The sequence below is a fragment of the Gracilinanus agilis genome, chromosome 1 (assembly GCF_016433145.1).
Source record: "Gracilinanus agilis isolate LMUSP501 chromosome 1, AgileGrace, whole genome shotgun sequence".
NCBI lineage: Eukaryota > Metazoa > Chordata > Mammalia > Didelphimorphia > Didelphidae > Gracilinanus > Gracilinanus agilis.
Genome location: NC_058130.1, coordinates 16,875,152 through 16,886,728, shown reverse-complemented (window position 1 = coordinate 16,886,728; position 11,577 = coordinate 16,875,152).

Here is an 11,577-nt window from a genome sequence, read left to right as displayed (position 1 = left end):
TCAGGGCTTCTTCAGAAACCTGAAGTTCAGGGGGGCCGCGAATTAAAAAGAGAGAGATTTTGATAACCATTTCAATATAGTTTCCTTTGTAATCCTGTGTATTTCAGTTTATGCATTAAAACAGTTCTGAAGAGGAGTTCCTAGACTTCACCAGACTGTCCAAGACACAAAGGAGCCGTTTACTCAGGTGAAAAAGGTCCTACTGCATGCAGTTGGGTTTCCCAGGGAGACTGAACCAAGTCAGCAGATTATTCTTCATGTGTGTTTTTAAACCCTTATTCTGCCTTTGAATTGATACGGTGTATTGGTTCCAAGGCAGAAGAGTGGTGAGGGCTAGACAATGGGGGTTAAGTTTGACTTGACCAAGGTCACACAGCTAAGAAATATCTGAGGCCACATTTGAACCCTGGACCTTCCATCTCCAGGCCGGGTTCTCTGTCCACTGAGCCACATTGCTGCCCTAGTAGTATAGTCTAGATGGGTGACTTAGCAGGTATAGGGCTGCTTTCCTGGCTCAACTGAGATGGGTGTTCCTTCCCATTCCAGGGATGTTCTTCAGACTAGACCCAGAAGTGATGGGTTCTATTTCCTGTTGGTGACTGAGGGTCTCAGAGCCTCGGTCATTTTTATTCTATCAAAGAAAGCAACTTTAACTGAAATAACAGACTTGTAAAAGGACCGGACTGTTAGAGTCATCTGGTGTAAGTATTTCCCTTAGGGAATCGTCTCTTCTCTGGTTAGGGTGGCCTCCCTGATGTCCTTCTTTTTACTGCTTGAGTAAGTTGTGCCACTCTTCAGAGAAGTGACGGCTCCTAGAATTTCCTCATGACCGAGAGCTGCACTCCTCTGCCTTTGGCTCTGTCCACCTCCTGTCATGTTCTGGGTCACTCAAACTCTGCTTTTGCACGACAGCATAAGTGTAGAGCTGGGGGCGCCCGAGGGTCCTGGGGTCCAACTCCCTCATTTTGTAGATGAGGAATCTGAGGCCCAGAAGGACCCTGGACAAGTTATTTCGCCTCTATTTGCCTCCGTTTCCTTTACTGTAAATGGGGATAATAGCAGCTTCCTCCCTGGGTTGTAAGGATCCAATGACATAGCATTATAAAGTATTTCGCACAATGCCTGGTCCATAGAGGCTACTATTAAGTGCTATTTCCTTCCCTCCCAATGATTTACTCCAGGCCACACTGGTCACAAGAGGCAGAGCCGGAATTTGAATCCAGGTCTTCTGACTAACCAGCTCGCTCTCTACCATACCAAAATGCTGTACCATGAAGAGTGGCCCCCCCAGATTGACATGGGATTAGACCCTTAGGATGGCAATGCTGCCCAGATCATTTCAACTCATGGCCCCCATCCTCAGTGCCCAAGCCAACAGCTAGCTGCCTTTGCCCTTTCATCTTCCCCTCCCTGACACCCACTGCCGAATAGTTTTACTCTATTAAGATTTTTTTTTACTCTATTAAAATTGGATAAGAATGGGGAAAGGAGCGGGCCCATCCGTTGGGCAGAGACAGGGCCTCGAGCGCTGCCAGGAAGAGGCCATCCAATCCTCAGAGCCTTGAAAAGCAAACCACCAGGGGTGTGTAGAAATTGGGGTTCCCCTGTGGCCGGTAAAGGGGTCAAATAGCTAGTTTCAAGGGTTTGGGGATTGTGTTCTGTGAGCTAAAACTCTGGCTTTGTCCCCCAGAATCCAGGGAGGACTTGAGAGAAGGCAAGCCTCCCGAAGCGCTTCCAGGGACTTGCCCAACACACCTTTCTGAGTTAAGGGGAAGCTGGGCCAGCCGGGGTGTCAGCGCCTGGTCCGGAGAGCAAAGTCCTCCCACCTGGCCCAATTGATCTGGGATCACGTGACTTCCAGCCGTGGCGCCTGCGATTGTCTGGTTCCGAGGTACCAAAGGGGGGGGCAACTGGGAGATGGAGGGCGCTCCCATAGCTCAGGGAGTCCAATGTGGGGGAAAGCCTCGGGGGAGGTGGGGAGGAGCCAGGCAGGTGGGAGAACCAAGCCAGAGGGGAGGACAGGATCCAGCTGACAAGCTTCTGAAGTTCTCCGGAGGGCTCTTTGTTCCTTTGCTCTGTGACATTGGGCCGTTGTGCTTGTGGCCAAACACTGACACAGGGCTGCACTGCCCGCAGGAGACCCAGTGAAGGGGGACGGCAGTGGGGAGCTGAGAGGAAGCGGGGACACCCCCAATACAAACAGTATTTCATGGTTTTCATCATAGTTGACTCTGAGCTAGTTTGTGGTCAATGTCCACGTTTAGTTCCTACTTTAATGGAAAGAATTCCTCATGCTAGCTTAGCTGTGTGGCCTTGGGCAAGCCTTGGATCATTCAAATACTCACAAGGGAAGGGAGTTGGAATAGATGGTGTTTAAAGCCCCTTTCAGTCCATTTTTTCTTCCTCTACCGTCTGTCTTAGAGTCAGGTATTGGGTAAGAGTTAGACAATAAGAATTAAGTGACTTGCCCAGGGTCATACAGATTGCAAGAGTTGTAGTTCACATTTGAACCCAGGACCGAAGCTTCTGTCCACTGAGCCAGCTAGCTGGCCCTTATAAGCATTTTTAAAAGTTTTATTTAAGAAAAAGCTTTCAAGCATAGAATTTTTCAACCTATTTTTAGTTCTAAATGTTCCTCCTCCTTCTTCCTTCCTAATAAAGAGTGCAGGAGGATCAGAAGCTATTGCAGATACAGGTAGTGTCTGAGCTAGCCATGCTAAGGGCATCTCTGGCCACCAGAGGGCGACATGACGCGAGGCTGCCAAAAAACGGAAGGAGAAAAAGTAAAACCAGAAAAATGGGACATGGAGCCTCTTTGCCACCAGATGGCCCTGCCGAGCCAGCCTGCCTTCACCTCCTGGGCTGGCCCCCTTTTTCTGGTTCCGGCAACAGGCCAGCCTTGCCTCCTGCAGCCCCTCCTGGTACACTCAAGCCCATTCCCCATTCCCTGGTGATGGCCAAACCAAACTGGTCATCTCCTAGAGGAGGGGGCTTCTTGCCCAGGGCCCCATAGCCAGGACGCGTCTGAGGCTGGATTTGAACTCAGGTCTTCCCGACTCTAAGCCCAGCACTGTGCCTCCTGGTGGCCTGGCTGGCACTTAGTAGGAACTTAGTAACTCTGGTTTGAAGGAGAAAGGCACGAGGAGCCGGTCCAGAGGCGGCCGGCACCTAGAGGGTACGGGAAAGGGAAACCCCAGGAAGGGCTGCGCTCAAAGGGGCCCTCCGGCCTCGTGGCGAGCTGGCTGGGCCCGAGTCTGTGGAGCGGAAGGGGGAGACCTCGCCTGGCTGGTGACTAGCCCAGACCCAGGCTGAAGGGGCCGGGGATGAGAAGACATCGGGCGGCCATGGTGGCAGCTCAGTGTGTGAAGGGCCACCACATGGCGGCAGGCAGTGGACTGTCACGGACGAAGTGCCCGGCTGGGTGCCAGGTGTCAGGAGTCCGGACATGCGCAGACAAACGTGAAGCAGCCTGTGCCGAGCATCCCTCAGGGCCCTTCCCAGCTCCTACGGGCAGCTTGGAAGGCTGGATGGGGCACTCGGGGACATCCAGCACCTCGGCTTCGAGGGCACGCTGAGCCTTAGCCAGGGTTGCCCAGCCACCTTTGGGGGCCCCCCGGCAGCTCTCATCTGTGGCTTCAAGAGCTCATAGCCACGCAGAGCGGCGGCACCTCAGCAAAGCAGACTGGGCAGGTGACCTAAAGCGGGCTGGAGAATTGCCAGGCAGCACACCCGTTTGGGGGGGCTTCCCCTGCCGAACGGGGGCAGAGAGCACGCTGTTCCAGTGGCCAGGAAGGAGCAGGCGTGTGGAGCGCCCTAAGCCTGGGCAGACAGCAAAGACACCGAAGGCAGCCACTGCATCCCAGGCTGGACATCTGCCAAGAAAACACCAGAAAGGGGCCACGAAGAGCTGGACAGGCCTGGAAGGCCTGAGCAACAAAGCAGCAGCACTTAGATGGCATTTTAAAGTGGGCAGAATCTGTGCGTGTGGCGTCTGATGTTCACAATGGCCCAACGAGGCTGGACATGACTGAAAACAGCTGAGCCACAGCAAGCAGCAAGAAGAGTCTCCCCCCCACCCACGGGCGCACACTCTCCCCTCACACACACACGGGGTTCCTTGGGAGAGAGCGCGCTGCGACGGAGACACCACGGATGGCAGAATGGGGAGTTCAGCTCCCGCTTGCCAAAGCCCTTAGGAAGTTCCCCTTAGCTATGGCGGCTGATACCCTTCTCTAGGCCTGAAGCTGCCTTTCCTCAGTGGGTCTGATTTGTCTTTGGGTTGTCTCTCAGCTCCTATACAGCCGGCGCTACTTTGGGAAACTGTTACTGATGCTGATAGGGAACTCTGGATCTGAGCCTTTAAAATTCATGAAATCAGCAGGGAGTGTAGAAGGAGAAAAAAACCTAGATCTTACCTTACCTCTCCTCTCTGTCTCTGTCTATCTGTCTGTCTGTCTGTCTGTCTGTCTGTCTGTCTGTCTGTCTCTGTCTCTCTGTCTCTCTTTCTCTCTCTGACTCTGTCTCTCTCTGTCTCTCTATCTCTCTTTCTCTGTCTCTGTCTCTCTCTCTGTCTCTGTTTCTCTATCTCTCTTTCTCTCTCTGTCTCTTGTCTCTCTCTCTGTGTGTGTGTCTCTCTCTGTCTCTGTGCCTGTCTTTCTGTCTCTCTCTGTCTCTCTCTGTCTCACTATTTCTCTGTTGGTCTGTCTGTCTCTCTCGGTTAGGCAACACATGGCAGGCCCATACATCCACTTCAGTATTATTTGGTTCAGTATTTTGTTTATTAAATTCTGAGCTTCTGAAAAAATAAAATTCCAGTCATCCCCTTTTAATGCTCATTGTATAAATGGAGATTTTGAACCTTGGACTGTATCCCCCATACGTCCCTTAGTATTTCCCAAAATTCCCTTTAATCTCTCCTGCACCTCCATGTGTGTGGTCATGTTGTTTTATAAGTTCCGTAGCTCCTCCCTCTTTTTCTCTTTTGCTCTGGTGAGCGGGCTGGTTAGTGCCCTTTTTTAGTTAGCTTTTTATGTTAGTTTATTATTATTAAAACCTTATTAAATATAATACCTTAGTTATTGAATATTAATTTTCATCTCTACATTATGATGATCATAAGCAAGGAAGACTCCCAAGAAGGCAACTGTAGCTTCTACATCAACTTTTGTTTAGACATGAAGTAGAGAAATTTTACCAACAACTTGCCAAGATTCTCCAGACTAAGTGAACATGTACTTTAAAAAATTGTTAACTAAGTGAACACCGACACAAGAGGCAGTGACCGTGGAGGAGCCTAGAAAAAAGGAGACTGTGTACTATACTATGAATCTCTTATTATGGACAGCTTGTTTTTCTTAGAATATAATAGTATACTAAGATGTAAGTACTGTACCAACAAGGCCTCTTTTTCCATGTCTCCTAAATTTCCCTTCTTCTGGGTATTAAAAAGTGCTTCATTGATATTCTTTATTGTGTGCGTGTGTGTGTGTGGGGGGAGGAGCATCACTTTCAGCATTCTTCTCCTCCATAATAAAATTTCTTTGTCCGAAAAGAAAAGTTTTCCCTCGTAACAAAGAAGTGAAGAGAAGCAAAGCAGATGTTTTAGCCGTGTCTGAAGATGTACGTCTCCTGCGTCCCTTACAGACCATCGGCTCTCTCTCTGTCGCAAAGTGGGAAGCACAGTTCATCGTTAGCCTTCTGTACCTCCTTTTGGTCATTCCATTTGTGATGGCTACCGCTTGGCCTGTGGAGGCCTGTCTTTACAGCATGAGCAGATATTTGCTGACCAGTTATATATAATACAAGAGCCCTGTTAAGGGGGAAGCTTGGAATGAGCCCCGTTTGGGCCGAGGATTCAGGTGGAATGATGAAGATTCTCTAACTGGCTGCTGAAAATGGAACTGATGATAGATGGGGTGAAGGTCTACTCCGTGGGTATACCTTTGCCACTTTTCCCATTGGGACTATGAAGAACAAGACTGCTTTGAACTGTCTGTCAGAGTTGGGAGCAGGGAGGGCAGGAAGGACGGCTGGCTGTCTCCCTCTCAGCCATGAAAGCTGTGAGCATGTGACTTTTCTGTCTCTTCGTGTTGGTTTTCTCCTGATCTTCGATGAGTGAATATTCTGAAGTAGAAGAGTCCGGGAGCTCTTGCCCATCAGGGAGTTTCAGACACCCCCTCAGAGGTTCCATGGGCAGCGAGAGCTGAATAGAGGCAGAATTTGTGGCATCCCCTGGAGGAGCGGCCAGTGGCCCAAGAGCGGAGCGACAAACAAGGACAACTGGACAAGGAGTGGTCGTTAGCTGAGGACAGGCAGCTTCAGGGAGCGCAGCACCTCTGTGCTGGAGAGACGCTCTGGCTGCGAACTCTGGGAAGATGCCGGCTCCAGCAGAGAAGTAGACCTCAGGGGCACTTCACGAGGACTCTGCCCAGGGGAAATGGGCGCCGAGTGCAGGAGACGTGCGTTCTGCTCCCCAGCACCTCGGAGTGTTTGTGGGAGACAAAGAGGCATGCTCTGTACCGGCTGTATTTTTTAACCGCACCATCTGAATAAATACCCACTTGAAAAGGGAATTATTCTGCTTTGTTAATGGGGATTAGGTATACCCGGGTGTGTATATTTTTGTGTCGTACTGTACGATATTTAAAAAATAGCAGTGGGGGCTCAGGAGCTGGAGTATTGGGAGCAGAGCCTCGAGGACGCATATTCAGTCGCCTTCTGAGGTCCCCCATCAGTGAACATGAGTCATGAGGAGTAAGTTTAAACTCCTTGGGGAGATTCGAAGGATGCACACATTTCTCTAGATGGGACTCTTCCCTGGGGAGAGAGCAGCGTCCTCTGCAATGAAGTTAATGTAGGTGCTGCAGGTTAAAGGCAACAGAATTCGCTGTTATCCGAGGTTTTGGCCAGTGTTCAGGTAGGCCTTGGAATGTAGCCCCAGGGAATATGGGGGCTCTCTTGAGCATCGGAATCGAGTCAAGTGTGAGCCTCCCCTTCCTAGGGTGGGACTCGAGGCGGCGTGGGGGTGAGTGTCCTGGGAAGCGAGTGTAAATGTCTGCATGTCTGTCTGCTCTTGCCGTGACTTCCAGTCAATATCCCTTCGTAAAAGCTAATTAATACTCATTGATTAGACAGAGCCAGAGTGCTTAGAGTAGATGGAACTTGGAGAACTTGTCGCTATTGGCTAATAGTATGGGGACCCATCTGAGGTAGACGTGTAGCCAGCCTCACTGGGGGAGCGAGGCCAGAGCCCGTGCTAAACTGGATTAGGTGGAGGCTGGCAAAGAGCAGGAGGGGCGGCGGGGAGCCAAAGGAGGGATAGGACAGAACCGTGAAACCCAGAATGATTCCAGGCTTCTCTTGTTGAAGTTTTCTCTGCCCACCAGAATTGTTTTCCGACCTGGGAGCCTGGAGCAGGAATGCTTGTCAGAGACTCAGAAACCCAAGACGAGGGAGGAGATGGGAAGAGGCCGTCTAGCGGGTTACCTTCCAACTGACGCCTCAAGGTGCCAAAGAAACGGCTGAGCTGCTGGGGGGCATCTTGGAAGAGCTGAGGATTATGGCGGGAGTAGCCAGCCTTTACGTGGCCCGTAAAGGGCTGCAGAGCCCTCTGCACATACCTTCTTATTTGATTCTCACAGTCTTATGAGAGAAGCGCATTCTTCTCCCTTGTACAACTGAGGAAACTGAGGCACAGCAATTAAAGGGGTTGACCTGGGTCATACAACTAGTATGCACTGGAGGCAGGAATTGTGATCCAATCTTAACTCCGTGTTCTGTCCTTTAGAACACACGAGGATCTCAGGACCAGAGAATCCAGTTTTCCACAAGGAGGACGGAGGATTTTTCCAGTTTTTGCCAGGGAAGTTTGACTTTGGTCCTGGCAGGGTTCTAGAATGTTTTTCTATTTCAGATCAGTTCCTTTAGAGTTATATAAGAATCCTTCTTTCGGATTTGTTGTTTCCTTGGGGCGGGGGGAAGCTGAGATTCCCTACTTTCCTGCCACTGGTACATGTGGGTAATCAGGGTTTTTAAATGTCAGTCATGCCAGAATACGCCTCTGTTCCCCAGAATCCTGGTAAGAAGAGCAGGCAGGAGGGCTGCCTCGAATGGCCTCTGGGGTGGGAACACACGCTTGGCCCAGGAAGAAGGCTTGTCCTTGTTGGGGGGCAAATGAGAGCCAAAGAAGGCTGGAGAGAGATTTCCAGAAGTGTTGGGTTTGCTTGGAGGTTATTCATAAACGTCAGAGATATCTAGTCAATCTCTTTCATTTTAGTCTCTGTACCCATTGTGCCTAGCACAGTGTCTAGGAGGAAGTCAGAACATAAGGAAAGTGTGTTGGCTGATCTTTTGATTCCTGCCTCCGAGTACAGCAACTCATCCATTGTGGCAGCTGCCTTCCAGGATAAGGTCCATCAGTCAATCGGGCAACAAACATTTACTAAGTGCTGACTATAGGCTGGGTACACACAGAGCACTGGGCTGAGAATCAGAAGAATGCTCTTCTTGAGTTCAAATCTGGCCTCAGACACTTACTACCTGTGTGACCCTGGACGAGTCATTAACCTTGTTTGCCTCAGTCTCCTCTTCTGTAAAATAAGGCGGAGAAGGAAATGGCAAACCTCTCCAGTATCTGTGCCAGGAAGACCCCAAGTGGGGTCACAAGGAGTTGGACACGACTGAAAAAGGACAGAACAACAACAAAATGCCAGGTGCCAAAGACACCAAGAAACAGCACCTAGTCTCTGCCCTCCGGGCTCTTGCATTCTACCCGGAGAAGTAGAGGCAGGATAAATGCAAAATAAAAACAAGGGAGAGAAATCCTCCTAACTAACATTTAAGGTTGGTGAGCCGCTCTATGACCCTTGGACATATCCTAGGCTACAGGATCCTCGTTTTACAGGCGAGGAAACTGAGGCAGGCAGCCGTTAGGTCACTTGCCCAGAGTCACAGCTGGTAGGAATCTGAGGTTGGATTGGAATGAATTCAGGCTTTCCTGCCTTTAGATCCAGAACTGTCTCCTGGGCTCCCACCTTCTAAGTCCTGGGGCTGATGGAGGAGGGGAACCGCCATCCAGACTGGGTTCAGGAAGGCTTCCTAGAAGCGTGGCTGCTCCTGAGGGAAGGGAGGGATTGAGTGAGCCAGAGGTGAGGAGGCTGGACGGGCCTCCCGGCGGGGCTCCTTCCCCTGCCTCCATTCTTGCACTCACAGAGGCCGAGAGGTAGCCCAAGCCCCCTCGGGGGCTCTCCCGCCCTTTTCCCGCCCTTTTCCCGTCCTGCCTACTCTTAGCACCCCCACGTGTGGCCTCCTGGGTGGGAAGACCCGGGGGGAGCGGCCTTCCCTGCTGCTCATTTGCCTTTCGGGTGCCATGAGGGCTGGCTGAGAAGTCTTTAGTCAGCAGAGAGGTCTTGGCCGGGCGCCACCAGCGGCCTCCGGGACCAGGAGACGGAGTGGGCAGTCGTGGGGGTGGGGGAGAAGCTGGGACACTGCCCGAGTCAGGCCATTGGGCAGAACTCGGCCGGGGCGAGGGCAGGGGAAGCCGACGTTGGCTGGGACGGTCACCAGCTTGGAGATCCAGCGGCGCCCCCGGGGGCTCCTTCCAGAGAGGAGTGCTGGGGGGGCCCTCGAGCCCGGGGGGGGGGGGCTCTTTGCCCACCATCTGCCTCAAAGGACCATCCCGGGATGCCTCAGGGAATTGTTTTTCTTATTGGATGATCTTACGTGGGGTTCGGGACCCGTCACCCCGCCCCCCGTTCCTGCTGTCAGAGAGGGATCAGAGAGAGCTGAAGACGGGACAGTCACCCGGTAGAGGCAGGGCAGAGAGTCTCTGAACTTGGCCTCCCAAGACTCCTGCACACTAATATGTGACTTTGGGATCACGTTTGCAAAAAAGAGATGCCAGATCGGATAGGACTCTCTCGGGTCCTCAGTTTCTCCATCTGTGAAATGGGCATAATCATCGTTCTGCCCTTCACGTGTTGTGAAGACGGAGTGAGACGTGTATCAAGTGCTCTCTCCATGTGAGCTGCGGCCTTTATCATTTATTGTTCTTTTCTCCTCTCGTGTCTGTCCACCCAGATCTCTTTCTTAGGAGGAGACTCGGCAGATCACAGTGATCAATATTTATTGTATTTATCGGTGCTGAATCCGCACCATACTTGGCCTTGGTGGGAAGCGGAGGGGCCCCAGGCTGCTGGGGGGGACTGAGTTTTGAGCACAGGCATGAGTTTGGGGCAGGAAGGAAGCTGTGGGAGAGGAGCGGGCGAAGGGTGGCCCGTGTGCGGGCATCCGACTTAGCAGCCAGCCCCGAGGCCGGGCAGGCCCCCGAGATAACAAACCTAAAAGTAGGAGCTGGGCCAGTGCTGGCGAAACGTGGACCTTCGGTCGCGCTCTCTCCCGGAGCCCGCGGGCTGCGTCTCCCCTTGGGGGTCAAGGATTCCCCAGTGTCGAGCCTGAGCCCAGCTGCCCTACCCCGAATTGTGAGGGGCCCAGCTTTCATTAATGACCCACAAACCCCCCACTTGGGAGGAGTAAACGGACACACGTTGTCCCCTTCCCCTCACCATCGAGGTGTCTAGGGGCATTGGCTCACTTTTTAGCTCAGTTCATGGGGCCCCCCAAGTTCATGCCCAAAGGGGTGATGCGTCCTCTAGCTGGGCTGGGGCCCTGAAGGCCACTCCCAAAGGCTGGGATCCTTGTCCCCCTTGGGGTACGATTGCCACGCTGCTGGCAAAGAAGACCCTGATTCCTGAGCCTCGGCTCCCTGCACCCACACAGGAAGATGAAGACCACAAAGGCCAAGCGCCCAGGCTTGCTTCTCCCCTGAACGAAAAGCCTCTCCCGGCACCCCAGGAGCGAGAGCCATCAGGCTCCTTCCCCGCCCCTTACCGAGGAGCCCAAGGAAGCCACAGAGGAAGGGTGGCTGCTCTGCAGGCGTTTCCATCTTTCCTGACCCCATCTGGGGTGTTCTTGGCAAAGACCTGGAGTGGGGCACCCTTTCCTTCTTCTGCTTGTTTCCCAGATGAGAAATGAGGCCAACAGGGTGAAATGACCTGCCGCCCTGATTTTTAAAAGGGGGGTATTTGAATCGGGTCCTGGGCACCCATCCTGCCAGGCAGCCTGGGACGGACCTGCGAGTGGAGGGAGAAGTAGTTCATGAGCTTCTAAGTGCCTTGTGAGCAGCGGGGCTCCTCCAGCTTCTGAGGAGGCCGCTTTGGATGGAGGGCGCCTGGCCATGTCCGTCCTCTGCTCGACACCCTTCGGTGCCTTTGGATCCCAGGCTAACGTGCATTGTCAGACTCCGGCTCTTCCTTTCCCACCGTCCTCCAGCGTGTCCTGGACCTCATCGTGAGCCCCAGGCGGGCAGGACCTGGACTGCTTCTGATCTTCCTGTCCCCGCACTATCGAGTAGAGTGCCAGGAAATTCTCTAATCTCCTCATCTTTAAGCTCGCTTTAGCGATGATCTAGAAATGGATTGTCTTGGGGCCTTGTGGAGAGTCTCTAGTTTTCTGTCCTGCCGTGTACCTTTCAATGTAGCCATTGGACTGAACGGAATAGGCGATATTACTGATGGGCAG